This window comes from Schistocerca cancellata, unplaced genomic scaffold, assembly GCF_023864275.1.
Source record: "Schistocerca cancellata isolate TAMUIC-IGC-003103 unplaced genomic scaffold, iqSchCanc2.1 HiC_scaffold_64, whole genome shotgun sequence".
Taxonomy (NCBI): domain Eukaryota; kingdom Metazoa; phylum Arthropoda; class Insecta; order Orthoptera; family Acrididae; genus Schistocerca; species Schistocerca cancellata.
Window position 1 is genome coordinate 22,543 of NW_026046127.1, and position 9,037 is coordinate 31,579.

Sequence of the window (9,037 nt, forward strand, 5' to 3'; positions counted from 1 at the left end):
CTTCCAATTATGGCAAGGTACAACTTTGATCTTTCTCCTCCCCTGTTATGAGTAAAATATGATGCAAACAGCAATGAATAGTCAGTTTCGAGCTGTGCGCCATGCCAGTCTGCACGCACAAATACGCTCGCAAACAGAGAGCACCACTGAGTCCGGATTCAGCACGAAATGCGGGAGGAGAGGGAGTAAATCTCACGTTTACCGAGCAAATCCGGTGTGGTCTAGTGGCTAGGATACCTGGCTTTCACCCAGGAGGCCCGGGTTCGATTCCCGGTACCGGAAGAGAAGTTTTTGCGCACACGTCCCTCCATGTTTTGGCCTTCCAACCTTCGTTTGTCGCCCTCCTTCCGGAGCTTCAACCGAACGTAATCGGGGAAAACAGGCACAAGATGCAATTACTGTCAGCACCGGGATAAAGGCAGAAGAGGCACTAGTCCGCTGTTGGGCTGCTACCAGCGTCAGTGGGAAGTCGGTGAAGTGGCCAGTTGCGCCAGAAGCCAGCAATTACCGTAGTACGCCTACACACGCGTTCCAATTATTCACATTGCTTGCAGCCGCTCCACCCACAACGGGCATGAGCCCGGATAGCTCAGTCGGTAGAGCATTAGGCTTTTAACCTAAGGGTCCAGGGTTCGAGTCCCTGTCCGGGCGAAGATTTTTAACGCTTCCGTAATGGCTCGTCTCGTAGCGCTGGTAGCCCTGCCGTAATCAGTGCACAGAGTTCGTTTCCTGTCAACATTCGGCGCAGACCGGTTAGATTTTTCACGATTCGAGGGAAGCTTCAGATACGAGCAGTCGTGGCCGAGTGGTTAAGGCGTCTGACTAGAAATCAGATTCCCTCTGGGAGCGTAGGTTCGAGTCCTACCGACTGCGTCCGTTTTTCTTTTCTTTTTTTCTTTAGGAAGGAGGAGCAGAAAATTTCGCGGTTTGCCTGTCGTTTTGGTACCTCGCCACACCTCACCTCTCACAGTCGTTTATAGCGCCTGTCCTTTTGATAAGGGCGAATTCCAAGCGTCAGCTTTCGCGTCAGCCGAGCAAAGTCGGGACAAGTCGGGACATACTACAGGATGGCCTGCGTGGAGCAACGACGGAAAGAAAACGTTAATTTAACAGCACGTGGCTCACATACTCATACGCAAAAAGTTTCGCCCGTTGCGGTGGCCGGGAATCGAACCCGGATCAACTGCTTGGAAGGCAACTATGCTCACCATTACACCACCACCGCACAGCCGCTGCTCGCAACGCCGCGCTGTGTCGGCTTCCCGCCCGCCGCCAGCGGCCCACGGTGATAGTAGCTGTAGGCGCTTTACGAGGTAGGAGGGTGCATCCACACGCATTCGGGTAGCGCCTCCACGCACGCTGCGTCTTTGGGCAAGACTCGTCGCCGCGGCCGCAACGTTACTCACACGATAGTGATGAGCGGTCGCTATAAGGCAGTGTAGTGGGGGACTCCGCGTGTGTAGCACTTTTTTCGGTCGTATCCGACGTCGCTGGGTGGCAATCCCACTTTCCCTGCAGACAGCTGCTCGGGAATATGCTCGGCAAGCACGGACGGCATCGGACGTCCGCCCCCAACAAGTGCAACTAACAAAATGAGAACAACAACTAAAAAAGTGGTAGGTTGTTCGCCTACCACGCGGGCGGCCCGGCTTCGATTCCCGGCCGATGCATCGTTTTGCTGTTCTCGCTATAATGCCGCCGCGCCGATTGCCCGCTTGAGCTGCGTCAGCCTCAGGAATGTGTAGCAGGATTCGCTGTGAGAAGAACCAAACACGCAGCACGCAAGAGGCCGTACTTGGACGGTCGCGTGCTATTTCTGAACTCTAGCGTCGGCCTGGCCCTACAGGCCGCTGTGTCCAGGTGCCGCAAGGGCGATGTACTGTTACCTCAGGCAGTGCTGCTTTCCGTTGAAAAAGCTGCGGCAGCAGTTTAATCTAGCCAGTCGGGAAAGCACGTGTAGCAACACAGCAGATTCTTGAGAAAGCGCAAACTGTCTATCTCTAATATGTGGGACTTACCAAGTTTCCTGGGACGCTTGTTGCAACGTGCCTCGGTAGCGCAGTAGGTAGCGCGTAAGTCTCATAATCTTAAGGTCGTGAGTTCGATCCTCACCCGGGGCATTTAATTTGCTGTACATCATGGCTGAATTAACGGCGCTGCTGTTGCTAGGGAACGAACTTAATTGTCGTTTGTTATCCCCAAGGAGTCCACGCCTCAGCGTAAAAATGTTTACTTCCAATTATGGCAAGGTACAACTTTGATCTTTCTCCTCCCCTGTTATGAGTAAAATATGATGCAAACAGCAATGAATAGTCAGTTTCGAGCTGTGCGCCATGCCAGTCTGCACGCACAAATACGCTCGCAAACAGAGAGCACCACTGAGTCCGGATTCAGCACGAAATGCGGGAGGAGAGGGAGTAAATCTCACGTTTACCGAGCAAATCCGGTGTGGTCTAGTGGCTAGGATACCTGGCTTTCACCCAGGAGGCCCGGGTTCGATTCCCGGTACCGGAAGAGAAGTTTTTGCGCACACGTCCCTCCATGTTTTGGCCTTCCAACCTTCGTTTGTCGCCCTCCTTCCGGAGCTTCAACCGAACGTAATCGGGGAAAACAGGCACAAGATGCAATTACTGTCAGCACCGGGATAAAGGCAGAAGAGGCACTAGTCCGCTGTTGGGCTGCTACCAGCGTCAGTGGGAAGTCGGTGAAGTGGCCAGTTGCGCCAGAAGCCAGCAATTACCGTAGTACGCCTACACACGCGTTCCAATTATTCACATTGCTTGCAGCCGCTCCACCCACAACGGGCATGAGCCCGGATAGCTCAGTCGGTAGAGCATTAGGCTTTTAATCTAAGGGTCCAGGGTTCGAGTCCCTGTCCGGGCGAAGATTTTTAACGCTTCCGTAATGGCTCGTCTCGTAGCGCTGGTAGCCCTGCCGTAATCAGTGCACAGAGTTCGTTTCCTGTCAACATTCTGCGCAGACCGGTTAGATTTTTCACGATTCGAGGGAAGCTTCAGATACGAGCAGTCGTGGCCGAGTGGTTAAGGCGTCTGACTAGAAATCAGATTCCCTCTGGGAGCGTAGGTTCGAGTCCTACCGACTGCGTCCGTTTTTCTTTTCTTTTTTTCTTTAGGAAGGAGGAGCAGAAAATTTCGCGGTTTGCCTGTCGTTTTGGTACCTCGCCACACCTCACCTCTCACAGTCGTTTATAGCGCCTGTCCTTTTGATAAGGGCGAATTCCAAGCGTCAGCTTTCGCGTCAGCCGAGCAAAGTCGGGACAAGTCGGGACATACTACAGGATGGCCTGCGTGGAGCAACGACGGAAAGAAAACGTTAATTTAACAGCACGTGGCTCACATACTCATACGCAAAAAGTTTCGCCCGTTGCGGTGGCCGGGAATCGAACCCGGATCAACTGCTTGGAAGGCAACTATGCTCACCATTACACCACCACCGCACAGCCGCTGCTCGCAACGCCGCGCTGTGTCGGCTTCCCGCCCGCCGCCAGCGGCCCACGGTGATAGTAGCTGTAGGCGCTTTACGAGGTAGGAGGGTGCATCCACACGCATTCGGGTAGCGCCTCCACGCACGCTGCGTCTTTGGGCAAGACTCGTCGCCGCGGCCGCAACGTTACTCACACGATAGTGATGAGCGGTCGCTATAAGGCAGTGTAGTGGGGGACTCCGCGTGTGTAGCACTTTTTTCGGTCGTATCCGACGTCGCTGGGTGGCAATCCCACTTTCCCTGCAGACAGCTGCTCGGGAATATGCTCGGCAAGCACGGACGTCATCGGACGTCCGCCCCCAACAAGTGCAACTAACAAAATGAGAACAACAACTAAAAAAGTGGTAGGTTGTTCGCCTACCACGCGGGCGGCCCGGCTTCGATTCCCGGCCGATGCATCGTTTTGCTGTTCTCGCTATAATGCCGCCGCGCCGATTGCCCGCTTGAGCTGCGTCAGCCTCAGGAATGTGTAGCAGGATTCGCTGTGAGAAGAACCAAACACGCAGCACGCAAGAGGCCGTACTTGGACGGTCGCGTGCTATTTCTGAACTCTAGCGTCGGCCTGGCCCTACAGGCCGCTGTGTCCAGGTGCCGCAAGGGCGATGTACTGTTACCTCAGGCAGTGCTGCTTTCCGTTGAAAAAGCTGCGGCAGCAGTTTAATCTAGCCAGTCGGGAAAGCACGTGTAGCAACACAGCAGATTCTTGAGAAAGCGCAAACTGTCTGTCTCTAATATGTGGGACTTACCAAGTTTCCTGGGACGCTTGTTGCAACGTGCCTCGGTAGCGCAGTAGGTAGCGCGTAAGTCTCATAATCTTAAGGTCGTGAGTTCGATCCTCACCCGGGGCATTTAATTTGCTGTACATCATGGCTGAATTAACGGCGCTGCTGTTGCTAGGGAACGAACTTAATTGTCGTTTGTTATCCCCAAGGAGTCCACGCCTCAGCGTAAAAATGTTTACTTCCAATTATGGCAAGGTACAACTTTGATCTTTCTCCTCCCCTGTTATGAGTAAAATATGATGCAAACAGCAATGAATAGTCAGTTTCGAGCTGTGCGCCATGCCAGTCTGCACGCACAAATACGCTCGCAAACAGAGAGCACCACTGAGTCCGGATTCAGCACGAAATGCGGGAGGAGAGGGAGTAAATCTCACGTTTACCGAGCAAATCCGGTGTGGTCTAGTGGCTAGGATACCTGGCTTTCACCCAGGAGGCCCGGGTTCGATTCCCGGTACCGGAAGAGAAGTTTTTGCGCACACGTCCCTCCATGTTTTGGCCTTCCAACCTTCGTTTGTCGCCCTCCTTCCGGAGCTTCAACCGAACGTAATCGGGGAAAACAGGCACAAGATGCAATTACTGTCAGCACCGGGATAAAGGCAGAAGAGGCACTAGTCCGCTGTTGGGCTGCTACCAGCGTCAGTGGGAAGTCGGTGAAGTGGCCAGTTGCGCCAGAAGCCAGCAATTACCGTAGTACGCCTACACACGCGTTCCAATTATTCACATTGCTTGCAGCCGCTCCACCCACAACGGGCATGAGCCCGGATAGCTCAGTCGGTAGAGCATTAGGCTTTTAACCTAAGGGTCCAGGGTTCGAGTCCCTGTCCGGGCGAAGATTTTTAACGCTTCCGTAATGGCTCGTCTCGTAGCGCTGGTAGCCCTGCCGTAATCAGTGCACAGAGTTCGTTTCCTGTCAACATTCGGCGCAGACCGGTTAGATTTTTCACGATTCGAGGGAAGCTTCAGATACGAGCAGTCGTGGCCGAGTGGTTAAGGCGTCTGACTAGAAATCAGATTCCCTCTGGGAGCGTAGGTTCGAGTCCTACCGACTGCGTCCGTTTTTCTTTTCTTTTTTTCTTTAGGAAGGAGGAGCAGAAAATTTCGCGGTTTGCCTGTCGTTTTGGTACCTCGCCACACCTCACCTCTCACAGTCGTTTATAGCGCCTGTCCTTTTGATAAGGGCGAATTCCAAGCGTCAGCTTTCGCGTCAGCCGAGCAAAGTCGGGACAAGTCGGGACATACTACAGGATGGCCTGCGTGGAGCAACGACGGAAAGAAAACGTTAATTTAACAGCACGTGGCTCACATACTCATACGCAAAAAGTTTCGCCCGTTGCGGTGGCCGGGAATCGAACCCGGATCAACTGCTTGGAAGGCAACTATGCTCACCATTACACCACCACCGCACAGCCGCTGCTCGCAACGCCGCGCTGTGTCGGCTTCCCGCCCGCCGCCAGCGGCCCACGGTGATAGTAGCTGTAGGCGCTTTACGAGGTAGGAGGGTGCATCCACACGCATTCGGGTAGCGCCTCCACGCACGCTGCGTCTTTGGGCAAGACTCGTCGCCGCGGCCGCAACGTTACTCACACGATAGTGATGAGCGGTCGCTATAAGGCAGTGTAGTGGGGGACTCCGCGTGTGTAGCACTTTTTTCGGTCGTATCCGACGTCGCTGGGTGGCAATCCCACTTTCCCTGCAGACAGCTGCTCGGGAATATGCTCGGCAAGCACGGACGGCATCGGACGTCCGCCCCCAACAAGTGCAACTAACAAAATGAGAACAACAACTAAAAAAGTGGTAGGTTGTTCGCCTACCACGCGGGCGGCCCGGCTTCGATTCCCGGCCGATGCATCGTTTTGCTGTTCTCGCTATAATGCCGCCGCGCCGATTGCCCGCTTGAGCTGCGTCAGCCTCAGGAATGTGTAGCAGGATTCGCTGTGAGAAGAACCAAACACGCAGCACGCAAGAGGCCGTACTTGGACGGTCGCGTGCTATTTCTGAACTCTAGCGTCGGCCTGGCCCTACAGGCCGCTGTGTCCAGGTGCCGCAAGGGCGATGTACTGTTACCTCAGGCAGTGCTGCTTTCCGTTGAAAAAGCTGCGGCAGCAGTTTAATCTAGCCAGTCGGGAAAGCACGTGTAGCAACACAGCAGATTCTTGAGAAAGCGCAAACTGTCTGTCTCTAATATGTGGGACTTACCAAGTTTCCTGGGACGCTTGTTGCAACGTGCCTCGGTAGCGCAGTAGGTAGCGCGTAAGTCTCATAATCTTAAGGTCGTGAGTTCGATCCTCACCCGGGGCATTTAATTTGCTGTACATCATGGCTGAATTAACGGCGCTGCTGTTGCTAGGGAACGAACTTAATTGTCGTTTGTTATCCCCAAGGAGTCCACGCCTCAGCGTAAAAATGTTTACTTCCAATTATGGCAAGGTACAACTTTGATCTTTCTCCTCCCCTGTTATGAGTAAAATATGATGCAAACAGCAATGAATAGTCAGTTTCGAGCTGTGCGCCATGCCAGTCTGCACGCACAAATACGCTCGCAAACAGAGAGCACCACTGAGTCCGGATTCAGCACGAAATGCGGGAGGAGAGGGAGTAAATCTCACGTTTACCGAGCAAATCCGGTGTGGTCTAGTGGCTAGGATACCTGGCTTTCACCCAGGAGGCCCGGGTTCGATTCCCGGTACCGGAAGAGAAGTTTTTGCGCACACGTCCCTCCATGTTTTGGCCTTCCAACCTTCGTTTGTCGCCCTCCTTCCGGAGCTTCAACCGAACGTAATCGGGGAAAACAGGCACAAGATGCAATTACTGTCAGCACCGGGATAAAGGCAGAAGAGGCACTAGTCCGCTGTTGGCTGCTACCAGCGTCAGTGGAAGTCGGTGAAGTGGCCAGTTGCGCCAGAAGCCAGCAATTACCGTAGTACGCCTACACACGCGTTCCAATTATTCACATTGCTTGCAGCCGCTCCACCCACAACGGGCATGAGCCCGGATAGCTCAGTCGGTAGAGCATTAGGCTTTTAATCTAAGGGTCCAGGGTTCGAGTCCCTGTCCGGGCGAAGATTTTTAACGCTTCCGTAATGGCTCGTCTCGTAGCGCTGGTAGCCCTGCCGTAATCAGTGCACAGAGTTCGTTTCCTGTCAACATTCTGCGCAGACCGGTTAGATTTTTCACGATTCGAGGGAAGCTTCAGATACGAGCAGTCGTGGCCGAGTGGTTAAGGCGTCTGACTAGAAATCAGATTCCCTCTGGGAGCGTAGGTTCGAGTCCTACCGACTGCGTCCGTTTTTCTTTTCTTTTTTTCTTTAGGAAGGAGGAGCAGAAAATTTCGCGGTTTGCCTGTCGTTTTGGTACCTCGCCACACCTCACCTCTCACAGTCGTTTTATAGCGCCTGTCCTTTTGATAAGGGCGAATTCCAAGCGTCAGCTTTCGCGTCAGCCGAGCAAAGTCGGGACAAGTCGGGACATACTACAGGATGGCCTGCGTGGAGCAACGACGGAAAGAAAACGTTAATTTAACAGCACGTGGCTCACATACTCATACGCAAAAAGTTTCGCCCGTTGCGGTGGCCGGGAATCGAACCCGGATCAACTGCTTGGAAGGCAACTATGCTCACCATTACACCACCACCGCACAGCCGCTGCTCGCAACGCCGCGCTGTGTCGGCTTCCCGCCCGCCGCCAGCGGCCCACGGTGATAGTAGCTGTAGGCGCTTTACGAGGTAGGAGGGTGCATCCACACGCATTCGGGTAGCGCCTCCACGCACGCTGCGTCTTTGGGCAAGACTCGTCGCCGCGGCCGCAACGTTACTCACACGATAGTGATGAGCGGTCGCTATAAGGCAGTGTAGTGGGGGACTCCGCGTGTGTAGCACTTTTTTCGGTCGTATCCGACGTCGCTGGGTGGCAATCCCACTTTCCCTGCAGACAGCTGCTCGGGAATATGCTCGGCAAGCACGGACGTCATCGGACGTCCGCCCCCAACAAGTGCAACTAACAAAATGAGAACAACAACTAAAAAAGTGGTAGGTTGTTCGCCTACCACGCGGGCGGCCCGGCTTCGATTCCCGGCCGATGCATCGTTTTGCTGTTCTCGCTATAATGCCGCCGCGCCGATTGCCCGCTTGAGCTGCGTCAGCCTCAGGAATGTGTAGCAGGATTCGCTGTGAGAAGAACCAAACACGCAGCACGCAAGAGGCCGTACTTGGACGGTCGCGTGCTATTTCTGAACTCTAGCGTCGGCCTGGCCCTACAGGCCGCTGTGTCCAGGTGCCGCAAGGGCGATGTACTGTTACCTCAGGCAGTGCTGCTTTCCGTTGAAAAAGCTGCGGCAGCAGTTTAATCTAGCCAGTCGGGAAAGCACGTGTAGCAACACAGCAGATTCTTGAGAAAGCGCAAACTGTCTGTCTCTAATATGTGGGACTTACCAAGTTTCCTGGGACGCTTGTTGCAACGTGCCTCGGTAGCGCAGTAGGTAGCGCGTAAGTCTCATAATCTTAAGGTCGTGAGTTCGATCCTCACCCGGGGCATTTAATTTGCTGTACATCATGGCTGAATTAACGGCGCTGCTGTTGCTAGGGAACGAACTTAATTGTCGTTTGTTATCCCCAAGGAGTCCACGCCTCAGCGTAAAAATGTTTACTTCCAATTATGGCAAGGTACAACTTTGATCTTTCTCCTCCCCTGTTATGAGTAAAATATGATGCAAACAGCAATGAATAGTCAGTTTCGAGCTGTGCGCCATGCCAGTC

General features: G+C 53.8%; 20 non-coding genes across 20 annotated transcripts; 16 read left to right on the plus strand and 4 right to left on the minus strand.

Annotated features, from left to right (window-relative positions):
- The first annotated feature begins 210 nt into the window (after positions 1 to 210).
- Positions 211 to 282, plus strand: Trnae-uuc (transfer RNA glutamic acid (anticodon UUC)). Its single transcript has one exon. It is a non-coding gene; the product is annotated as a tRNA-Glu (tRNA).
- Positions 283 to 578: 296 nt separating this feature from the next.
- Trnak-uuu (transfer RNA lysine (anticodon UUU)) lies at positions 579 to 651 on the plus strand. Its single transcript has one exon. It is a non-coding gene; the product is annotated as a tRNA-Lys (tRNA).
- Positions 652 to 791: 140 nt separating this feature from the next.
- Trnas-aga (transfer RNA serine (anticodon AGA)) lies at positions 792 to 873 on the plus strand. Its single transcript has one exon. It is a non-coding gene; the product is annotated as a tRNA-Ser (tRNA).
- Positions 874 to 1,153: 280 nt separating this feature from the next.
- On the minus strand, positions 1,154 to 1,225 carry Trnag-ucc (transfer RNA glycine (anticodon UCC)). Its single transcript has one exon. It is a non-coding gene; the product is annotated as a tRNA-Gly (tRNA).
- An 822-nt stretch (positions 1,226 to 2,047) lies between these two features.
- On the plus strand, positions 2,048 to 2,120 carry Trnam-cau (transfer RNA methionine (anticodon CAU)). Its single transcript has one exon. It is a non-coding gene; the product is annotated as a tRNA-Met (tRNA).
- A 322-nt stretch (positions 2,121 to 2,442) lies between these two features.
- Positions 2,443 to 2,514, plus strand: Trnae-uuc (transfer RNA glutamic acid (anticodon UUC)). The gene has a single exon. It is a non-coding gene; the product is annotated as a tRNA-Glu (tRNA).
- Positions 2,515 to 2,810: 296 nt separating this feature from the next.
- Positions 2,811 to 2,883, plus strand: Trnak-uuu (transfer RNA lysine (anticodon UUU)). The gene has a single exon. It is a non-coding gene; the product is annotated as a tRNA-Lys (tRNA).
- A 140-nt stretch (positions 2,884 to 3,023) lies between these two features.
- Positions 3,024 to 3,105, plus strand: Trnas-aga (transfer RNA serine (anticodon AGA)). The gene has a single exon. It is a non-coding gene; the product is annotated as a tRNA-Ser (tRNA).
- Positions 3,106 to 3,385: 280 nt separating this feature from the next.
- Positions 3,386 to 3,457, minus strand: Trnag-ucc (transfer RNA glycine (anticodon UCC)). The gene has a single exon. It is a non-coding gene; the product is annotated as a tRNA-Gly (tRNA).
- Positions 3,458 to 4,279: 822 nt separating this feature from the next.
- On the plus strand, positions 4,280 to 4,352 carry Trnam-cau (transfer RNA methionine (anticodon CAU)). Its single transcript has one exon. It is a non-coding gene; the product is annotated as a tRNA-Met (tRNA).
- Positions 4,353 to 4,674: 322 nt separating this feature from the next.
- Positions 4,675 to 4,746, plus strand: Trnae-uuc (transfer RNA glutamic acid (anticodon UUC)). Its single transcript has one exon. It is a non-coding gene; the product is annotated as a tRNA-Glu (tRNA).
- A 296-nt stretch (positions 4,747 to 5,042) lies between these two features.
- Positions 5,043 to 5,115, plus strand: Trnak-uuu (transfer RNA lysine (anticodon UUU)). The gene has a single exon. It is a non-coding gene; the product is annotated as a tRNA-Lys (tRNA).
- A 140-nt stretch (positions 5,116 to 5,255) lies between these two features.
- Trnas-aga (transfer RNA serine (anticodon AGA)) lies at positions 5,256 to 5,337 on the plus strand. Its single transcript has one exon. It is a non-coding gene; the product is annotated as a tRNA-Ser (tRNA).
- Positions 5,338 to 5,617: 280 nt separating this feature from the next.
- Positions 5,618 to 5,689, minus strand: Trnag-ucc (transfer RNA glycine (anticodon UCC)). The gene has a single exon. It is a non-coding gene; the product is annotated as a tRNA-Gly (tRNA).
- An 822-nt stretch (positions 5,690 to 6,511) lies between these two features.
- On the plus strand, positions 6,512 to 6,584 carry Trnam-cau (transfer RNA methionine (anticodon CAU)). The gene has a single exon. It is a non-coding gene; the product is annotated as a tRNA-Met (tRNA).
- Positions 6,585 to 6,906: 322 nt separating this feature from the next.
- Trnae-uuc (transfer RNA glutamic acid (anticodon UUC)) lies at positions 6,907 to 6,978 on the plus strand. The gene has a single exon. It is a non-coding gene; the product is annotated as a tRNA-Glu (tRNA).
- A 294-nt stretch (positions 6,979 to 7,272) lies between these two features.
- On the plus strand, positions 7,273 to 7,345 carry Trnak-uuu (transfer RNA lysine (anticodon UUU)). Its single transcript has one exon. It is a non-coding gene; the product is annotated as a tRNA-Lys (tRNA).
- Positions 7,346 to 7,485: 140 nt separating this feature from the next.
- On the plus strand, positions 7,486 to 7,567 carry Trnas-aga (transfer RNA serine (anticodon AGA)). Its single transcript has one exon. It is a non-coding gene; the product is annotated as a tRNA-Ser (tRNA).
- A 281-nt stretch (positions 7,568 to 7,848) lies between these two features.
- On the minus strand, positions 7,849 to 7,920 carry Trnag-ucc (transfer RNA glycine (anticodon UCC)). Its single transcript has one exon. It is a non-coding gene; the product is annotated as a tRNA-Gly (tRNA).
- An 822-nt stretch (positions 7,921 to 8,742) lies between these two features.
- Positions 8,743 to 8,815, plus strand: Trnam-cau (transfer RNA methionine (anticodon CAU)). Its single transcript has one exon. It is a non-coding gene; the product is annotated as a tRNA-Met (tRNA).
- The last annotated feature ends 222 nt before the right edge of the window (positions 8,816 to 9,037 follow it).